Source organism: Eubalaena glacialis, chromosome 3, assembly GCF_028564815.1.
Source record: "Eubalaena glacialis isolate mEubGla1 chromosome 3, mEubGla1.1.hap2.+ XY, whole genome shotgun sequence".
Lineage (NCBI taxonomy): Eukaryota > Metazoa > Chordata > Mammalia > Artiodactyla > Balaenidae > Eubalaena > Eubalaena glacialis.
Window position 1 is genome coordinate 161313894 of NC_083718.1, and position 22356 is coordinate 161336249.

General features: G+C 45.3%; 1 protein-coding gene across 2 annotated transcripts in view; it reads left to right on the forward strand.

Moving 5' to 3' along the window:
• HIVEP3 (HIVEP zinc finger 3) overlaps nt 1-22356 on the forward strand; it is a 98315-nt gene that overhangs the window by 17184 nt on the left and 58775 nt on the right. The window lies entirely within an intron of this gene.

Below are 22356 nucleotides of genomic sequence, written 5' to 3' on the forward strand. Positions count from 1 at the left end.
AGGAAGGGGGAAATTGGTTCTGTCTGGGACACTGGAGGAGACCCCAGGGAGGGGCTGGCAGCATTGACAAGTAGGATTTAACCAGACAAAACAAAAGGGAAGAAAGGGGGACCAGGCAGCAGAGCCAAGGGAGGGGCTTGAACCCTGGCCAGGAGGCAGAAAGGGTCGGGGGAGTGGGGCACAGGTGAGAGGGAGTGGGAGTAGGGGGCTGGGAAGCTGGAGAGGTGGCGGGCATGGGGCCCAGGGTAGAGCGTCACAGCCAGCAGGAGGGTCAGGTACTGTACAAGAAGCCTGGAACGTCCTGGCGGCGGGGTGGTCTGTATCCACATAGGCCTCATCAGAAGGCTTGTTTGAGGGCCAGACTGAGGCCTTCTGGGGGAGTGGGCCTCAGGGCAGCTGGTAAGACCCAGGCCAGGGAGTAGGAGCATCCAGGGCGGTAAAGTCCTTAGAGCCCAACTATGGTCAATACCCTCTTTTTCAAATATGGGAACAGGCAGCACAGATGGGGGACGACTCGCTCAGGGAGCCCAGTGAGGCGGGGCAAAGCCAAGTCTCTAGATCTCCAGGCCTGAGCAAAATTCACGCCTTAAGCAAAACTCCCTTTTTTCCTATTTCCTTGATTAAATGTGCCGGTGCCATGCGTGGAGGTTATATGGGGAGGTGGCTGCAAGCAGAGCACACACTCGGGAGCCACCTGCTTGCCTGGACTCCCAGTCTTTATTGAATGTGTGCCCCTGGGCAAGTCACGTGACCTTGTGTGCCTTACTTGCCTCATCTGTCAAATGGACTTAGGGACATTACCTACCTCGTGGGGCTGTGTGTTTCAAATGCTTAGCAGAGTGCCCGGCATGTAGTCAGCGCTCAGTAACATCAGCAGCCCTTGAAGTTATCCCAGTTGATTCCCAGTTTGTCTCTTTGTCACAAAATCCGCTTCATCCTTCTCAAACCACCAGTCCCTTTATCAGTCTCCAGCTTATCTTTGCTTCTGGCTCTTTTCCTTTTTCCTGAGTTAAATGCTCTTGGCCTGAGCTTGTTTTATAGGGAGGAACTTGGAGCATGTTATAATCCATTCAATTTAGCATCTGTCTGTTCTATTCATTCACTCATTCGTTCGTGCCTGATTCCCTGGGCAGCCAGTGACCTGTGCTTAGAGCTTTGGGAAACACAGAGCCCTGATTCCCAAAGGGTTCACCTCCTGCCCTACACCCCCAGCCCATGACCTTCTGCCAGGTGGAATTTTCAAAATCATCTGGTTTGGATGGAGAAAAGGTTGTGTGGATTGCAAGAGCCTTTTTTTTTTTTCCCTGTAATGCAGTCTTAGAAAATTATGCCTGACTATGTCTTCTTGCTTGATGAGGACAGAGCACAAGAGATTTAGGGGGTGGGGGTTAGAGAAGGCTGAGAGTCGCTCCCCTCAAGGACACAACAGTGCCCCCCAAGTGCTTGCAGAGTTCAGTTGTCATCAAAAAAGGAAGACCCAGATCAGGACCCAAAGTGAGACTTCCTAACAAGAAATTGAGGTTAGAATTCAGTGAGTATTAAATTAAACCCAGCTCCCTGGGGCCCGAGAAGCTGGGCTGATTGTACACTGGCATGCGGGTTAACCTCCCCTAGGTTAAACTCACAGAGGCCCCCCCACCCTTCAGTGACCTGTATTTAAGAGTGGGGCTGTGAGCCTGGTTTTCAGGAATTAGTTATCTTGTCCCTCTCTGGCCTATCTTACAGGGTCTCTTTCAAGAGCCTGCCCTGATCCCTTTATCCAGTAAGACTCCCCTAGCCCACCTGCCTTGACCCTCTCTTGTTGTCACTAATTTACCCACCCTTTGGCCAACATTAATTGTTAAGCACCATTTATTTGTATGCCTGCTACTGTGCTAGGGATATAATGGTGAATGAGTGAGGACCTTGGCCTAGAAGAAATCTGTCTCTTAGGGGGAGAGAAGCCCATAAAGAAATAAATTACAGCATGGTGTGAGATGTACAGAAGTGTTTGACTGAATGCAAGAGGGTTGCAGAAAGCTTGCTGGAGGGTTTGATGCTTGGGGTGATGTATTAGTCGGGCCTCTCCAGAGAAACAGAACCAGCAGGACTTAAATATATATAGAAAGAGATTTATTTTAAGAAATCAGCTCACACGATTGTGGAGGCTTGGTAAGTCCCAAACCTGCAGGGTGGCTGGGAGGCTGCAGACTCAGGGGAGTTGCACTCGGAGTCCTAAGGCTGTCTGCTGGCAGAGTTCCTTCTCTCTGGGGGAGGTCAGTCTTTGTTCTGTTAGGCCTTCAACTGATTGGATGAGGCTCACCCACATTATGGAGGGTAATCTGCTTGACTCAAAGTCTACAGCTCTAAATGTTAATCTCATCTAAAGAATACCTGCATCTAGAACAATGTTTGACCCTACATCTGGGTACCATGGCCCAGCCAAGGTGCCATGACAGGTGGGTTTGGAGGACATTGAGACATTTGCCACATGTCTAGGAAGGACAGGGCATTTGGGGCAATGGGAACGGCATGTGTTCTGAGAACTCTTCAGCTCCCTGTGGCTAGAACACACAGATTGGAGGGAGAAGGGAGAGAAGAGGCTGGAGATGCAGGCAGGAGCCCACTGAAAAGACCTTTAAAGCCACACCCTGGAGCCGAAACTATGTGGGGAGCCTAGAGGGTCTTGGGAAGGGGAGTAACTACGGACTAGAACAGCCTCTGGAGCCCCTTCTCCCAGCACACTTAGTGTCGACAGCTCCATGGCCCTCAGCTCCTGGGCGACAGTGGGTGGCAGGGTACAAGGGTTGGCTAATTAGCTACCTCCAAAGGCTCTCCCCAGAATCTGAGAGAAAGCAAAAGAGCATGCCAGGTGCCCATGCAATGGCTTGCAGGCCTCTCAGACAGTCAGGTCATTGACACTACCTGGTGGGCCACCAGGCTGCCCAGGTGAACAGGACCAGCTGTTCCTGCCCTTCATGGAACCTCAGTGGGGAGGCTGGAGTTGGGAGCATTGAATGTGCTCTCTGCAAGAGTGGACACTGTGGGACCCTCAGCTGGAAGGGCCCATCTTCTCCTGGTGTGTCAGTCTCCTAGAAGGGCCATTGGCCTCTCTGCCAATGAGTCACAGCCCAAAGATTTCCTCACAGCTGGAGCACAAGTGTCCACCTCCACATGTACCCTGAGAATTATTAGATGACAGAGAAAGCCATATTTGAAAGGATGACATCATAATATTGGAAAACAAGATAGAATGCCTTCCATGAACCAAAAATGTTGATATGTCTTAGGAAGATAGGAAGCCCATGAGATGGGGTAGATGGAGAAATCAGAGCAGAAGACACTATAGCCAAGACTCTAGAAGCCTGAGTGATTTTTATCCCAGAGAAGCCAAGTATAGGTCAAGCCAAGAGCCAACAAAACAAAGAACAGGAATGGGCTGCCAGGGTTGCAGAGTCCCTTGAAGAGCTTTTCAGAAGAGGAATTCCAGTGCAACCCCTCTCACTTTCTACATGCGGAGGCAGGCAGCCAACGACAGGCCAAATCCCAAGAAATGCTCTCTAAGGAAAGTAACGGGGCCAGGATCTAAGAGACAAGCCCAGCTGAGGGAGTTCCAGAACTCCCCAGCCAACTCAGTGTTGTGGTCAGGGACAAGCAGGGAAATATGGCAGCTCTGCCTTGGAGTGAAGGATATCACTGTGCCCAGTGTGGAGTAAAGCCCTTCTTTTGGCAATTGCAGGAGTCCACTGGCCAGCTTCCCCTCCACAGTCCTTACAGGGAGACTTGCCATCATAATGCTTTACTCTTTTATAAAGAACCCTAAATAGGATGGGTTCATGATTCCATCGTCACATTCAAGGGCAAACCTGTCAGAAAAATAGACCAAAGACCTCATAGGAAGCTCTATCCAGTTTACTGTTTCACCAGTATCCTTTTTCGCTTCTTCTGCAGTAATGAAAATTTTATCAGGGTACATGGCCACCCAGCTAAAGACTACATTTCCTAGGCTTCCTTGCAGCTAGGTGTGGCTCTGTGGCGGCTGTGAACCCAAATCACAAGTACAACTCCCAGGCTTGCCCTCTCCTGTCTCTTTCCCTCTGAATAGGGTGTGGACAAAGGAGATGGAAAGCAAATGCTGTGGGTCACAGAAGAGATAGATCAAAGAAAGCCGCACTGTGAAGCCACCATATTAGCCCACAGCCACTTACACTCAGACTGTTACACAAGACACAAGTAAACTTCTCTCTTGTCTAAGCCACTCTTACAGTTGGGTCCTTGTTACAGGGGCTAGAACCTGTATCCTAACATGTATACTATCTTCACAACATAGTTCTTCATTTATAAATATGTATGGACAACTGGGGTCACCAAACATTAGAAGAAAACCAATAGCAGAAAAAGAAGGCCCAAAATGGAAAAAAAGAAAAAAAGAAGAGCTCACTCCAAAGGAAGGGAGTTCAAATATAAGTGAACCCTCAAATAAATTACCATTAGTATCCTTGGCAATAATTGAGAGATTATCTCATTTAATAGAAAGGAATCAGTAGCTATGAAGATGGAGCAATCAGAGAAAAGGAAATAATTATTGAAAATTTAAAATATGACTCCTAAAAAAATGCAGTGGGTGAACTGAATAACACAGTGAATATAGAGGAATACCAAATTGGTAATCTAGAAGTTCAAACTAAGAAAATATCCCAGAATGTAGAGCAAAACATCAAGGAGAAAAAGTTGGTGGATAGATCCAGGAGGTTCACTATCCATCAAATAGGAGATCTGGAAGCAGTGATGACAGACAGTGGCAGAGGGGGAGGGAGGCATGGAAATAGTCAAAGATGTAACAAAAGAAAATTTCCCTGGGTTGAAGAAACATGCCCAGATTTTAAAATTGAAAAACCACACTGAATTCAGGACAAGAATCAGTGAAAAGGAACATTTAGACATTCAATCTTACTGAAACTTCAGAACATCAAGGATAAAAAATGAAAAGCTTCCAGAGAGAATCAAAACTTACATCAGAGTCTCTCATCAGTAACACAAGGTGCCCAAGGACAGTGGACCAGTGCTTTCAAAATTCTGGAGGACAATGATTTTGAACTAAGAATTCTATCTCCTCAAACTTTGAAAGCAAAATAAAGACTTTTTATGTGTAAGAGTTTAGAAAGTTCAGAAATTCCCTGGTGGTCCTGTGGTTAGGACTTGGCGCTTTCACTGCTGGGGCCCGGGTTTAGTCCCTGGTTGGGGAACTAAGATCCCACAAGTTGCGTGGACAAAAAAAAGAAAGAAAGAAAGTTTATCATTCAGTCAGTCGTTCATATTTCTGGAAAAAAAAGAAAAACCCTGGAGTTATTTCTATCAATACAAAAAGGAATCCAAAAAGATGATGACATAGAATTCAAGAAGTGAAAGAAGCCATAAATACTGTGTAGGAGCATTGCTTGGTTCTTAACTTGTGGAAGACTTTTCTTCTTGCGACAAAGTCTTAGTCATGTGGAATTACATTTCTTTCTCTTGGGTCTATTCATACGAAGTGGTTCCCCAGGAAATGATCTCTTTACAATCATATTGTTTATTAACTTCAATTTTTAGAATTAACCTATAGACTAGACTTAATTATAATATGGAAGAAAATGTAAATGTTATGAAACTTGACAATATAAGAATACTGTAATAAACGTATAACAGGAATTTAAAGGTGGACAGAAGAAAGGAGGTGGAAAGGTGGGAGAGTGCACGAATTTCTTCATTGTTCATAGAAATGAGTAGATCCTGTCTAAAGTTGACAGACCAGGAAATAGCAATTTAAGTATATTATTGGAAGATGTTAAAGGCAACTGCCAGAACAACCAAAAATATATAATTGTGAGATGGTGTGGAAGGAAGTTGGGAGAGAGGGTAAATACAAAAAACAAAAAAAAAACAAAAAAAAACCCTCAGCGTTCATGGGAGAGTCAGTACTGTAACTGAGTGAGAATGGTTTCTAATTCTGGAGCCTGGAAGACATTGAACCAAAATTCAAAGGGAAATTAACAATTTTAGAAGAAACGGGCTGCACAGCCACACCGGGGCTATATCTCATCAGTACGTGTTGCCATGCAAACATGCCGTGCCTGTGACTCCAAACATCAGATGTGTCGTGACTGTGGGAAGGTTCATTCATTCACTCAGCCAGTGTTATAGGGAGCTCATTTAAATAAACAGATCTGAAGACTGACTTGATTCATATCTTCAGCTTCATGTCCCACCACTAAGCTCTACACCCCCGACCCTCTAACCACACTGACCTACCTTCTCACACACTCAGGGTTTCCCCCAGCATCATCCTGCCTTTGCTTACACTGGTCCCCTTTTCTGGTTGGTGAAATCCCGAGCGTCCTTCAGAGCCCAGTGTACCTTCTCTAAAGCCTCCCCTTCCTCCCCACCCCCAGCCTGTACTCAGAGCAGCCTCTTTCTATCATGGCATCTACCACACCTTATAATCTATTTTTGTTTGTGTCTCTCTTCTCATAGGCTTTGTATTTTTCAAGTGCAAAGTCCATGTCTTTTTTAAAATTGTGGCATAACATACATATAATTCTGAACACACATCATAAGGTTACAACTCAAATAGTTTTTACATATATACACTCATGTAATATATATGTAACCAAATCAAGATGTAGAACATTTCTATCACCCCAGAAACTCCTACGTGCCCCTTCCTAGCCAATACCTACCTGCCCCACCAGAGCTAACCACCATTCTGATTTCTAATACAATAATTAGTTTTGCTAAACTTTAATTAAATGGAATCATACAGTATTTAGCCTACTGTGTCTGAACTCCTTTGCTTATTATTTTACCTGTGAGATCCATCTGTATTTTTGTCTGTAGCAGTATTTTGTTCTTTTTAATTACTGTGTGATAATCCTTGTATGAATATACCACAACTTATTTATCTATTCTGTTTGTTGTTGGCATTTGGGTTGTTTCCAGTTTTTTGCTGTTTCATAACATAAAGCTACTATGAACATTCTTGTTTGCATTTTTTGGCAGACATTTACATGCATTTCTGTAGGAAACATTCTTAACAGTGGAATTTTTAGGTCATGGGATAGGTGTGGGTTTGGCTTTGAAGATTTTGCCAATCAACTGTCCAGATGGTTGTGTCTATTTACTTTCCCACCAACAATGTACAAGAAGAGTTCCAGTTGCTCCACATTCTTGCGTTTGGTATCATTTTGTTTGTTTCACCTTAGCCATTCTGGTGAACGTGTGGTGGATTTAATTTGTATTTCCCTAATGAATAATGGTGTTGAACACCTTTTCATATGCTTGTTGACCATTTAGATAACCTCTTTTTTAAAGTACCTGTTCAAATCTTTTGCCATTTTAACAAAATCATGGTAAAATACACAAAACATAAAATTTACCATCTTAAACCTTTTTAAGTTCAGTAGTATTATTTTCACATGGTTGTGCAATATCGGTGACTCTCCAGAACTCTTTTCATCTCGCAAAACTGAAACTCTATACTCATTAAACAACAAATCTCCATTCCCCTTTCCCTGCCAGCCCCTGGTAACCACCATTCTTTTCTGTCTCTATGAAGTCAACTCTTCTAGGTACTTTGTATAAGTGGAATCATATAGTATTTGTCTTTTTGTGACTGGTTTATTTCACTTAGCATAATGTCCTTGGGGTTCAACCATATTGTAGATGTGTCAAAATTTCCTTCCTTTTTAAGACTGGATAATATTCTATGCATGTATATACCACATTTTGTTTATTCATTCATCCGTCAGTGGACACTTGGATTATTTCTACATTTGGGCTATTGTGAATAATGCTGCTTTGAACATGGGTGTACAAATATCTCTTTGAGACTCTGCTTTCAATTCTTTGGAGTATATACCCAGAAGTGGAATTGCTGGATCATATGGTAATTCTATTTTAATTTTTTTTGAGGAACCACCATACTGTTTTCCAAAGAGGCTGAACCATTTTGGATTCCCACCAACAGTGCATAAGGTTTCTCTACATACTTGCCAATTCATGTTATTTTCTGGGTTTTTTTCTTTTTTTTTTTTTAGTAGCCCTTCTAATGTGCGTGAGGTGGTTTCTTGTAGTTTTGATTTGTATTTCCCTAATGATCAGTGATGTTAAGCATCTTTTCATGTGTTTTTTGGCCATTTGTATATCTTCTTCAGAGAAATTCAAGTCTTTTGCTCATTTTTTAATCTGGTTGTTTGGTTTTTGTTCTTGAGTTGTAGGAGTTCTTTATATATTCTTCATATGACCCCTTATCACATATATGATTTGAAAACATTTTCTCCCATTCTGTAGACTGCCTTTTCACTCTGTGGATTGTGTCCTTTGGTACACAAAAGTGTTAAATTTTGATGAAGTCCAGTTTATCTATTTTTACATTGGTTTCCTGTGCTTTAATCTCATATCCAAGAAATCATTGCTAAGTCCAACGTCATGAAGCTTTTCCCCTATGTTTTCCTCTAAGAGTTGTATAGTTTAGCTCTTATGTTTAGATCTTTGACTCATTTTAACTCTGGCCATTTTTAATTGGGTTGTGTGCCTTCTTAAAATTTATTTTTAGGAATTTTTTATATTCTGGATGAGTCCTTTGTTGAATATGTATTGCAAATATCTTCTCCCAGTCTGTGGTTTGTCTTTTTACTCTATTATTGGTATCTTCTGATGAGCAGAAGTTTTTCATTTTAATGAAGCCCAATTTATCAACCCTTTCCTTTAAGACTATGTGATTTTGTTTTTTGTGAACGGTGTAAGAAGTCTTTGCTGGCCCCAAGTTTACGAAGATATGTTCTTTTGTTTTTTTCTACAAACTTTATTGTTTAATCTTTTGTATTCAGGCCAGTCATCCTTTTCACATTAATTTTTGTGTATGCTGTAGACAAGGTTCATTCTTTTCCATATGGATATCCAGTTACATCAGTACCATTTGTTGAAAAGGCTAACATTTCCCCCACCAAATGCAATCACACCTTAGTTATAAATCAGGTGACTGTATATGTGGGGGTCTGTTTTCTTACTCTGTTGTTTCCACTGATTTTTGTTGTTGTTGTTCTCTCCCTTGTGTTGATGCCACACTATCTTGATTACTGTTGCTTTTTATAGTAAGATCTATCATTTATGTCTGTTTTCATATTACTGGCCTGGCATTGAGAAGGCCCACGTAATACTTGCAGACTGAGTGAATAAATGAAGAAATGAGTTGCAAAGCAATCATTGTAACTGCTGTATCATTACTAGTATAGTTTATAGCCATCTTGCCACATGGGCAAGAATGGTGGAGATCATAGGTATTCTCTACTTTTGTCATTGCCCACTTTGGAATACACTTTGTATGTCACCCAGTCTCTCTGGTCATTTGTCCTTATAGAGTTTATGATGTGTGCATATGTGTGTTATAGTGTGTTCTATATATTACCCTTTAGAGTGGACCAAAGGACCTTAACTACCTAGGAAGCTTGTAGGCAGGTGTGACTTTTGTACCATGGGCATTTGTATAGAAACAAAATGACATCAAAGGAACAGCTAGACCTGCTGGACACCCATGAGAGAGCAGGCCATTGGGACAAACGTGGAGGGCAGGTGTTTCTTAGGACTGGCAGAATGCGAATGGCTGGAAGACAAGTCTGCCTGACTGTGCCCGGCTTTCATTTCAGGCCTTGTTCTTCCTTAGGCTCTTTTACCCACAAGTACTTCCTGGCCCATTTAAGATAAGCAGGTCGAGTTAAGTTCAGATGCTCACCAAGTTCTTACAGGTGTCCAGAAGCCTCTTTTAATCCTTACCGGAACAAGGCGGTTATAAATAAATAACGAGATAGGTGGGTGGATAGATAACTAGATTTATAACAGTAGGTAACTTCATAAATTAATTAACTACAAGCATCTGGGTTTCACTGGGCCCTTGTTGAGTTCAGGCTACAGTTCCTGATCTTAGTTCATTTTCAGTCTCAGTGGGAACAAGACTTAAACACAGTAGCTACCTTTTTTGGTGAAAGAGGGAGAAAAGAACTCTTCACAAGGCCAGTCCACAGGATGGGAAGGAATGCTGCTAGGAACAGTATTTGGTTACCTGAAGCGTTAGGACTGTGATTCATATCTGAGTCTTGTCTGCAAGGCTGGCATGACTCCAGCTGCCTTGAGGGTCTCCACGGCAGAAGTCACCCGATGGCCCACGTTTAGGTTCCAGCTCTCCCATTACCAGCTTTGTGATTTTGTGTCTCAGTTTCCTCATCTGTAAAATGCAGATGATAATGGTCCCTGCCTGATAGAATTATTGTGTAAAACACTAAGAATGGCCCTGACACATACTAAGAGTTCAGTTGTTTGGTCTAGACACAAGGCATTGGTTAGGACCATCTTTGCCTTACTTATCACAACCACAAATAATCAGGCTAAGTCTGGGCTGCCAAAGGTCTGGCGGAGTGGAGTTCTGGCTGCATTGTTGTTTGGTCTTGACTATAAAACCTGTTCCTGCTCTCCTGGAGATGTCTCTGGAGATGGCCCCTTCCCTGTGATGTCAATTCCACCTCTATCCCTGGGCTTTCTAACAGGAAGACAAACACCAGCCAGTTATAACTCACCCGGGATTACCTAGATTTCTCTTTGCTATGAATAGAATTTGCTTCTCGACCAGTGTGTACAAATTCCAAGCCTTGTCTGGGTCTTGGGGTTGGAAGGGAGGAGGAGAAGGGAAAGTAGGAACACAGAGACAAACATCTAAGGGAAATGATTTGGGAGCTGCCCAGACAGTGAATAATCTATCACTCATTGCTGATAGAAAGCATTTATCAAGAAACTCAGCCCTGAGGTTAACAGGGTCATGCAGAGTGATTGCACATAGGGAGGCGAGTGGTGTAAGCGGAGATGGCTGTGGTTAACTGGAAAGACTTCCTGGAGGAGCTGGATGCTGGGAAAACAGGCAGAATCCACCCAGGGCCCTTCTGACCAAGGTCAATGCTCTTGGGGGTTTTCTAGGCAGTGGCCTGAACTCAGGGTTCAAATCCTACCTCTGCCCTTCCTTGTATCATCTGAAGCAATTAGCTTCACCTCTTTGAGCCTCAGTCCTCTCAAAAGGGCATCTGTATGAGGATCAATATGTCAATGTTTAGTATAGTTTGGGCACAGAGTAGACGCTCATTTAAGTAATTTTAAAATATTTTTAATATTTTACTCAGTGCTGGGTCCAGTGCCCGGCACTGAAATACAAAGGTGAATAAGGCCCAGCCACTGCCCAGTTCAGGGAGAGACAAGTTTCCCAGGAAGATACTGATGAACTGGTTAAGCCACAGGTCTGACCCAAGGCAGACATCTCAGGCTTCTCAGGGAAGCAGCACTATTTGACCTGTTGGACTAGTGGAAAACTTCTTCTTCCCAGCATAGGCAATCCATCAGACCAGAGGGTGTGAGGGGCTGGTCACCCTGGAAACCTGATCCAGCCCAGCAGCACACCCTGGGCCACCCAATAGGACCAGACTGTGCCTTCTACCTGCTTTCTGAGGGTCAGTACTGACCCCAGCTCAGTTGGAAGATCTGTTTGGCAGAACTGAGCCTTCACAGTTTGGGGCTTTTTCTTGTCGTTCTAGGACCTAGGAGGGAACTTTTGAAATCTTCTGCCCACACCCTGAACGGCCTGCACATGGGGCTCGGGAGCCCCAAAGCCCTGGAGGGGAGAGAGGCAGCAAACTCACCGTTCTCTGTGACCACATTCCGGCCTCCTGAGCACTGCATGTGTTGAACCTCCCCGCTAGACTACAATCCTTTTCTTTCAAGTCTAACCATCAAGATTTTCCCCATATTTCAAGGCCTACTTGAAGCACATGTGCTTTCAGGAAGCATTCCCTGACTCCTCTGTGAAATCAACCTCCAGACTCCTTTCTCTGTCTGTTCCCTGGGGAACATCACTGTGTTCAAGCAGAGAGGTCAAGAGCCTGTAGGTTAGAGTTAATGCAAAGTGAAAGCGCTGGGTGGAGAGAGGAGGCTGGACAGGCTGGGCGGGGCCTGATTGGGACGAAGCTGAAACACCATTGGCTGCATCTCCCTGCATTTGGGAGCTATTAAGAGTTCTTGACAGGGGGAGGGGCCTGGTGAAGTTGGCAATTGAAGAGATTTCACTTTCCACAGTAAATGGTGGGGTGGGGTGGAGGAACATTGGGGGCCTAGAGGTAAGGTGATTAGTTACAGGAGGCAATTAGAGGAGTTTCATCAGTTTCCCCAAAAATGGGGCTGTAGAAAAGTTTATGTCAGATTTTTACAAAGGGAGTTTTGTAAAACTATAGATTCTGAGGCCGTTTTCCCAGAGATTCTGTTTCAATGGATCTGGATGGGGCTGGAACCTGTGCTTTTAGAAGATGCCCCAGGACATTTCAATGGAGTGAGGGCGGACTATTCAATAATGATGTTAGGACAACTGACTAGCTATATTGAAAAGACACTAAGCTTTATCTCTACCTCACTCCTTACACAAAAATAAATGCCAGATGGAGCCAAGCTAGAAATGGAAAGGAAAGGAGGGAGGGAAGGATGGAAGGAGGAACAGAGGGGTGGAGGGACAGAGACAGGGAAGAAAAAAATAAATCATAAAGGGACTAGAAGAAAAGTGGGCGACATTCTAAAAAATAATCTTGGACACGAAACCTAAAAGTCATAAAAGGAAAGATTGATGATGCATTTGACCACATAGAAACAAAATTTGTCTGTTCAGCAAAGTTAAAGATTAATAATAAATAGAGAAATATTTGCAGTTCATATAGAAAGGATTAATATCCCCAGTATCGAAAGAGTTTGTATAAACAAATAAATATATAATTCATTAGAAACATACGCAAAGGATATGAAAAATAATTCCCTGAATGAAATAATTGTTTGATAAGCTTATGCACAGTTCTAAGCCTTGTTCTAGAGAAGAAGAAATACAGATTTAAAAAATAATAAGGTATCTCTGTGGTAAGCAGACTAATGATTACCAAAGATGTCCACATCCTAATCCCTGGAACCTGTGAATTTGTTGCCTTGCATGACAGAAGGAATGTTGTAGATGAGATTAAATCAAGGATGTGGAGGTGGGAAGATTATTCCAGATTATCCAGGTGGGGACCAACATAATCACAAGAGCCCTTATAGGTGAAAGAGAGGCAGAGCAGTCAGTGTTGGAGTGAGTCGATGTGAGAAAGATGTGGCCAGCCACTGCTGGCTTTGAAGGTGGCAGGGGCCAGGAGCCAAGGAGTGTAGGCGACCTCTAGCAGGTGGACAAAACAAGAAAATGTTGAGGATCACACAACAGAGCTGTGTCAGGGGCTTCCTGCTACAGGTAACTGGGTCCCATGCAGTCAGAGTGACTCCAGGCCTATCCCACTGCCCTTGCTGGAGGAGACACACAGAGCCTGAGAAACAGGGTAGCCGACTATGGTGAGGAGTCCAGGTACTCTGCCCCCTGGCTCTCTTCAGGTGCCCTACCTGCCATCCTACCTGCAGCCCAGATCTGTCTTCTCCTGAGGAGCTCACAGGGAAGCTGAATCAGAGTCAGGCAGTCCCTGCCATTCAGGGGAAATGGCCCCAAACAGAGAATTGGAGGACTCAGGAATTTTCTTCCGTTTGGCCTGAACACCTCCTAGCTGGCTCTCCATGGGCAGGTCATGCCTCTCCTCTGGGCCTCAGTATCCTCCCAGAAGCAAATTAAGATGATGGGTACAAAGTGCTGTGAGTCTGAGGACAGGATATTCTCATGCAATTCATCCATTTGGCTGTAATGGAGGCCAGGATTCAGGCCCCTCTGAGAGCTGTCCTGCCCTGGGTCTCACTGACCAGTCACCATTTCACAGGAACCCAGTGACCAAGAGGTACACTGGAGGCTCCAAAATCTCCAGCCTCAGTAGGAGAACCACCTAGTACAGCTTTCATGGAGGCAGCGGGATGGACCAGCCCATCTGGGAAAGCTGTGTGCCAAGATTGCAATGACTTAATCCATGAGTATCTTCAGTTCTAGCTTGAGCCCTGGGTTGGTATGAAGCATTCAATCTGAAAAGTGTCCCAGAAAGTCAGGTCCATAAGACCTGTCACCACCTGATCACTTGCCTATGCTTTTGTCCCCACTGCTGTTACCACTTGGCCCTGCCCAGCTTGGGAACCAATACCTCTCTTGTCTGGGGGACTTAGAAAGGCTATACCACTAGCTGAGTGGTTCAGCATTGTGTTGGCTTCTTTGGAGGCCCTGCTTTGACCTACAGATTCAACATCTGCTCTCATTTTTCGAGCACCAGCTGTGTACCAGACACAGGCATACCTTGAAGATGTTGTGGGTTTGGTTCCAGACCACCGCAGTAAAGCGAGTCACACAAATGTACCGGTTTCCTAGTGCATATAAAAGTTATGTTTACACTATACTGTAGTCTACTAAGTATGCAATAGCATTATGTCTAAAAAAAGCAATGTACATACCTTAATTAAAAAATACTTTATTGCTAAAAAATGCTAACCCTCTTCTGAGGCTTTAGTGAGTCATAATCTTTTTGCTGGCGGAGGGTCTTGCCTCAGTGCTGACGGCTGCTGACTGATCAGGGTGGTGATTGCTGAAGGCTGGGGCAGCTGTGGCAGTTTATTAAAATAAGACAACAGTGCAGTTTGCTGCATTAATTGACTGCTTCCTTTCACGAACAGTTTCTCTGTAGCGTGCAATGCTGTTTGGTAACAATTTACCCTCAGTAGAACTTATTTCAAAATTGGAGTCAATCTCTCAGACCCTGCTGCTGCTTTATCAACTAAGTTTGTGTAATATTTTAAATCTTTTGCCATTGTTTCACAAAATCTTTTCGATTTTGTCTTCACAATCTTCACTAAGAGTAGATTCCATCTCAAGAAACCACTTTCTTTACTCATCCCTAGGAAGCAACTCCTCATCTGTTAAAATTTTATCATGAGATTGCAGCAATTCAGTCACATCTTCAGGCTTCACTTTTAATTCTCTTGCTATTTCTACCACATCTGCAGTTACTTCCTCCACTAAAGTCTTAAACCTCTCAAAGCCATCCATGAGGGTTGGAATCAACTTCTTCCAAACTCCTATTAACGTTGGTACTTCGACCTCTTCCCATGAAATCACACATGTTCTTAATGGTATTATAATGGTGAATCCTTTCCAGAAGGTTTTCAATTTACTTTGCCCAGATCCATCAGAGGAATCACTGTCTATGGCAGCTAAAGCCTTATGAGATATATTTCTTAAATAATAAGACTTGAAAGTTGAAATTACTCCTTGACCTATGGACTGGAGAATGGATGCTGTGTTACCGGCATGAAAACAAGATTAATCTTGAACATCTCCATCAGAGCTCTTGGGTGACCAGGTTCATTGTCAATGAGCAGTAATAGTTTGGAAGGAATCTGTTTTTCTGAGCAGTAAATCTCAACACTGGGCTTAAAATATTCAGTAAACCATGTTGTAAACAGATGTGCTGTCGTCTAGGCTTTGTTGTTCCATTTATAGAGCCCAGGCAGAGTAAGATTCAGCATAATCCTTAAGAACCCTGGGATTTTTCAGAATGGGTAAATGAGCATTGGCTTCAACTTGAAGTCACCAGCTGCATTGACCCCTAACAAGAGAGTCAGCCTGTCCTTTGAAGCTTTGCAGCCAGGCACTGACTTCTCCTCTTTAGCTATGAAAGTCCTAGATGGCATCTTCTTCCAAATGAGGCTGTTTCATCTACATTGAAAATCTGTTGTTTAGTGTTGCCACCATAATGAATTATCTTAGCTAGATCTTCTGGATAACTTGCTGCAGCTTCTACATCAGCACTCGCTGCTTCGCCTTGCACTTTGATGTTATGGAGACGGCTTCTTTCCTTAGACCTCTGCTAACTTCAAAATTTTCTTCTGTAGCTTCCTCACCTCTCTCAGCCTTCATAGAATTGAAGAGAGTTAGGGCCTTGCCCTGGATTAGGCTTCAGTTTAAGGGAATATTATGGCTGGTTTGATCTTCTATCCAGACCACTCAAACTTTCTCCTTATCAGCAGTAGACTGTTTCGCTTTCTTATTCGTGTTTTCACTGAAGTAGCTCTTTTAATTTCCTTCAAAAACTTTTCCTTTGCAGTCACAGCTTGGCTAACTCTTTGGCACAAGAAGCCTAGCTTTTGACCTGTCTCAGCTTTCAACATGCCTTCCTCACTAAGCTTAATCATTTCTACCTTTTGATTTAAAGTGAGAGACGTGTGACTATTCCTGTCACTTGAACACTTAAGAGGCCACTGTAGGGCTATTAATTGGCCTAATTTCAACATTGTTGTTGTCTCAGGGGATAAGGAGGCCCAAAAAGAGGGAGAGAGATGGTGAATGGCCTGTTGGGACAGTCAGAAAGAACACACAGAACTTTTATCCATTAAGTCTGCCATCTTATACGGGCATGGTTCATGGAGCCACAAAACAATTGCAGTAGTAACATCAAAGATCACTGATCACAGATCATCATAACAAATGTAATAATAATAAAAAAGTTTGAAATATTATGAGAACTACTAAAATGTGACACATAGACAGGAAGTGAGGAAATGGTGTTGGAAAAATGGCGCTGATAGACGTGCTCGATGCAGGGTTGCCACAAACCTTCAATTTGTAAAAAATGCATTATCTGCAAAGTGCAGTAAAGCGAAGCACAGTTAAATGAGTTATGCCTGTACTTTCTATACGTGATAATCACATTGAGTGCTCACAACAGTCTGCGGCCTAAAAGCAGCAGAGCCAGGATTGGCATCCAGGCCAGTGCTCTTTCCACAAGGCCAGGGCAGCCTCTCAAACAGAAAGACTTCCCCTGATAACAGTGATGGCCATTATTTCTTGACTATTTACTACATTCCAGGAGGTACTATACTAAGCGTTGCATATGAATTAACTCAATTTAAACCACATGTGGTACTTTTATTGTCCCCATTTTATAGGTAGGGAGACTGAGGCTTAGAGAGGGTCCCAAAATTTCCAGTTAGGAGGTGGAGAAACCAGGATTCAAACACAAGCTGAGTTGCAAAGCTGCCTTTGGGGTCGCATGCTGTGTTGCCGTGTGTGGGCTTGGTGTCTGGACACCTACCCCTTCGCAAGAGCCCATCACGTCCTTTAGGCCTGGACCCCGGTCTGTGTTGCTGCATTTCCCTGTATCCCAATGTTCCCAGGCCTGGGCTCTGTCAAGCTCTTATTAGACTCCCCAGGACTAATATTGCACTGCAACCGCCTGTGTGAGTTAGTGTGTTTGTTTGACTGCTCTAAAAGGGACTGAGTAGATGTGGCTTAAGACGAGCTAGACGGTGTCATTCTCTCATGGGGGCAGGTGACCTTGCTTCACGCCATCCCTTGAGGTCAGGTTCCCTTCCATGTGGTCAGAGTTGGCTCACCACCACTACTACTTCCATGTTCCTTCCTGAGAAAATGAGGACGTGGAGGGCAGACACCTTTCTTTCTGGCCATGACCTACGAGCTACATCTGTTGGCCAGAACTAGTTGCAAGGGAAGCTGGTAGATACAGTCCAACTGGGTGACAACAGATCCAGCTGATACTCCGGGGCTTCAATTACGAAAAGAAAGGGGAGCGGCTAGTGGGAGACATTTTCAGTCTCTGCCACGTTCCCCATTCCCAGCCAGAGCCCCACCATTGGCCTTGGCCACTCTCTGTCCAGACTTCCTTCGGTGGCTCTCTGACGACCTCTTCCATTAGTCTCCAGACCCACATCTTCACACTCACCCTCTTGCCACCAGCTGAGCCCCCAGCCACTTTTACTTTTCTTTGCAGCAAAAGAATTCTGCCCCGTCTTGTACACACATACATGCACACAGAGTGTCACACACAGAGATTCTCAGAAGGGGCACTGGTTTTGGTGTTGGGTCCTTAAATAAAAACACTTACTGTTTGCCTCCTGTCCAGCCTGTGGCCTTCTGTGCTGGGTTGCAGCTTTTGAAAATAAGGGGAAGGCTTGCTTTCCTGGTGTTTTTAACATCGGTATGTTTTATTATTTATGGTCAGTAAAATTTTGACCAGATGTTGGCATATTGGGGTGCATGCATGCATGTATATGTGTAACTAAATTATAAGAACTTTATGCCCCAAGTCTGGGGCAGATTGACCTAATAGCCCCTGGACATCAGGCTCCTGTCCCTGTCTTGCCTCAGTCTTCTCTAACTTGGCCGGTGACCCAAGCTCCCTAGTCTAAAGCCCATGCAGATTCAAGTTGGCCCCCTGCCAGGACTGGTGGAATTGACCACCTGACAGAACCCACCTCCCACCTCCCCTTTGGTAGAGCCCTCTGGGAGTCCACTCTGGGCTATGGCCACATCGTCCCTGCACCTTGGATACGAAAGTGGTTTCCAGTTTGGTTTCAGAGCTTCAGGCCCCCTTGCCTCGGCCCTGTTGGCTCCTCCCTCACTTCCCACTCCCCTGAGGCCTTTTGACTCCAGCCCCAGCATCCTGCTCTCTTCCTTGTTGGGCTGTCCTAATAGCTAGGCCTATGGAAGCTTCCAGAAGTGGGAGCCAAGTTGTCTGATATGCTAACCAACTTGATCTTGAAACTCAGGTTCTCTTCATGGTTCTAAGCTGGCTTCTAAGCCAGAGCTCTGAAGGCTGTGGCCTCAGAGGCAGGCAATGTGGACCCCAGAGCCATTCTGCCACCATCAGCAGAGGACATCCATCCTCCCTCTGGCCTAAGGCTCGGGCCCCTGTTGGCCCAGCTTCTGGGCCCTGTCAAGAAAACCCTCTACCTCTGACCTCATGTCACTGGTGACTTTTACAGGTGTGCTCACCAGTTCTCTGCAGAGGCGGCTTTTTCTTCTGTTACTTCAAGTTTATATTAAAACTTTACACATACCTTCAGAAGCACAGAAGATAGAAAAGAGCCATTTTCTTAGTGTCACTTGGTCACAGTGATTGGAAACAGTCTTTCTAAAGGGATTAAAGAGTTAAGTAAACAAGTGATGATGCCAGTGTGAACTGTAATCCATTCCAAGGCTGAAGCCTTCTTAGCCCTCCTAGGTTTGCCCCAGGTCTGCACCCAGTTCTGCTGCCCCCTCCCATTGCCTCTCGTATGAAGGACCTCTGGCCTGTCATGAGGTGTGGAGCAGGGCAGCAGAGAGCACTGGCCCAGGAGCCCGAGGACCTGTGTGGCCTGAAATAGTCATTGCCCCCTGCAGCTCAGGTGCCCTCTATGCAGAACGAAGGGGTGGGCCTTTCGGCTCTCGGGCCTCACTGACCCGCTCCTTCTGGGTCGCCGATGGTGCTGACATGTCCTGGCTGCTCCTGCCCCAGAGGGTGCTGGCAGGAGGGCCCTCTTGGGAAGAGCCCTGAGCCCGGCTCACAGGTGCAGCCTGGATGCTGACCCCAGGCAGGTGGTGCTGGCCCAGTGAGTCACCTGATGACACAATAGTCACCTGTCTCCCTCATCCACCCCACCCCTCCTACCTGGCCTGGGAATCTCCAAACCCCAGCCTCTGGGCACTTCCCCACCTGCCCCTGGAGAGCCTGTGGCTCGGTGAAGGGAGAACCACAGGACTCGACGATGTAGAGTCCTCCTTGGCCAACTGACCCTCACCCAGACTGATCATTCACCACCCAGTCATGTGGAGGTTCCCTTCCATCCACTGGAAGAAGCAGAGCTTACCACTAGCTAGTATTTTGGGGGTGCTTTGAGATCCTTGCATGAAAGGGTCACTAGAAATAGTAGGTAGCGTCAACCCTTTATTATCTATACAGAGCACCCAGGGGCCTCCCCCTCCATGCCCCCCTACAGGTACAGCCAAGCCCGGGAGTTGCAGACCAGTCCGGAGCACAGTTCTGCATCTACACGGCAGATGCTGGCTGCCTCATCTGACTTTTCCATGACTCAGCACTTCTGCCCACATTAGCTTGGATAAAGGAGGCCTGGGGGTAATGCCACCAGGATGGACTCCCCAACCTCAGTCTGCTCCCCATTTCTCCTGTCCGGCAGCCACAGTGAGGTTAGGACGTACGTTAAAAGGCCCCCTTGATTGTTAAGCCTCTGGACACCCACTGATGCTCATTGCCAGGGATACAGCCACGTCCTGTAGGGCCAAGCCGGTGCCTCCATAGAACAGGGAGCCATAGACTGCAGTGCCCATTGTGCCACAGTGGTCCTAGGGGGCATTTATTCGCCGAGGTGGAGATGAGCCCTGGCTAGAGGGTGGGAGGCGGAGGGTGGTCTGCCTCAGCTACCATCACTGTGCAATTTTTGGGGAAAATCGCATCATCCTTCTAGGCCTCAGTCTCCTCATCTGTCAAGTGAGGGGATGAGACTAGGCAACCAGTCTCTAGGAATCGACAGGAGACCATGGTGTCATTTCAGTCCTCACAGCAAAGACCAAAAGTTTGTACCAGACCCCCAGACATGGTACTTGTGCCTGGTTTGGGTCACAAGGTAAATATTGACTGTAAGGGTAACCATTTGTTCTGATTTGCCTGGGACAGCCCTGGTTTATTGCTGTTGCGCCTCCATAATTATTAGTTGTACCTCTTTCCCTCTCAAAAGTGTCCTAGTTTGGATGATATCTTACATGGCCCCCCTATTGACAGTAATATGATGAAATGAGATTTCCCTGCTTTGGGAGAATGCTCTCTGCCTGAGTCAAAGGAGGGCTTTGACTGCTCAAAGAATAGCCTTTGCTGAGTTGTGACCTTCCATTGACAAAAATCAATCACTGCATTTGCTTGGAGGGATGTCATTTGAAGACATAGATGATCTCATGCATCATTCACTGCCCCTGTCTGAAGTACCACATGAAAAAGTTCTTTTCAATCAATCCTCTGCTTCCTGCAAGGAACTTATATATTTCTTCCTCTCTGGATATAAAGACCCTGTAATGGACCATATCTCTCTTTTCTCCTTGACTGCCAGGAAACTCAGTATAGCTGAACTATAGAAGCACTGTAACCCGTTATGATTGTTATACCAATATCCTTTCCATCCCACCAATCCTGACCTCCTGCCTTATTTACATTTTCCTTTGTTCTGATTTGTTATTCTTATTTACAACTTTCTTATATTTATTTATAGCTTGTCATTCTTTTAAAAATATTTATAAAATTTTGTTAGAGTTACATTGAAGTCTCTATAGAACCAAGGTGGAAAGGAAACAAAAAAGGAATAAATTTATAGAATATAATTTTTAGTTAGTTATTGAACTACCTGCCCTTCCATGGCATGTCACTATGTCCGAGGTCCTGCCATTTGAGCGAAAATTATTTGAGTCTTTCAGACTTGTTAATTTTCTGAGCACTCTGTGAAAGTAGAAGAAGGAAACTTTTCAACACTGCATCAGCAAACACCCAATGAAAATAAAGGTGAGGTCATGAAGGGAGCCTGAGATCAGGATGCCATGGGCAGAGCAAGCCTGCAGGAGAGGGACAAGGCTGCAGAGACACGGTCACCCCCACCCAGACCCTCACCCAGGGGACAGACACCTGCAAGGTGACTGGGGAATAAAATCTGGCCGTGGGGAGCCTGAGTTCAAGTGCTGGCCCTGCCTCTTAGGAACGTAGGACCTTAGCAGGCCACCCTCCCTCTGCAGTCCTTAGTTTTGTCCACTGGAAAGTAAGGTGGCTGGCGAGACAAAGTTCACAGTGACTTCCAGCTTTGAAATTCTCACCATGCTCCTGGGGAGAATGGCTCTGCAATGCCCTTGCAGCCCAGGAAGCCTAGGCTGCCCGACTTTTGGCTGGCCCTGGCAGGGCACACACACTTGGGGCTCTGCTCTGATCAGCTTTGCCCCTCAGTTTGGCAAGGACCCCCATTCTGAACTACTTCCAGGGTATCCCTGGGGCACTGACTGGACAAGGAAAGGTTGAATACCTGGAGGAAACTTCCAGAATGACCCTCCAGCTATTGCTTGGCAGATCTGGTGGTCACGCTGTGTTAGACTGTGAGCTCCCACAGGCTGGGGCAGTGGTTTTAGCTTTTCTATGAAACATTGGTTTGGGAGGTGGGTTAGCAAGGGTTAGCAAAGCCATGATTGATGCCCTTTCTGGACACCCTCAGAACCCAGGGCCAGAGAGAAATACTAACCCAAGAACAGTCCCCCTCTTAGAAAGCTCATCTCCAAATAACCCACCGGCCCCAACTCTTGCACCAGCCATGGGACCGGCCGGGGTTCATCCTACAGCATCCACATCCATTTTCATGTTGGACCCCACCGCAGCCCGAGATGCAGTTGAGGCAGGAATTGCTGTTATCCCATTTCATAGATGAGGCAACTGAGGCTTAGGGAGCTGAAACCCACTTGGAGTCACTCTCTGAGCAGAGACTGGAGCCCAAGCCTCCCATCGCTAAGTGCCCTGAGGTTCCCAGAGCCCACGCTGCCTCCTGCTCCCAACGCTC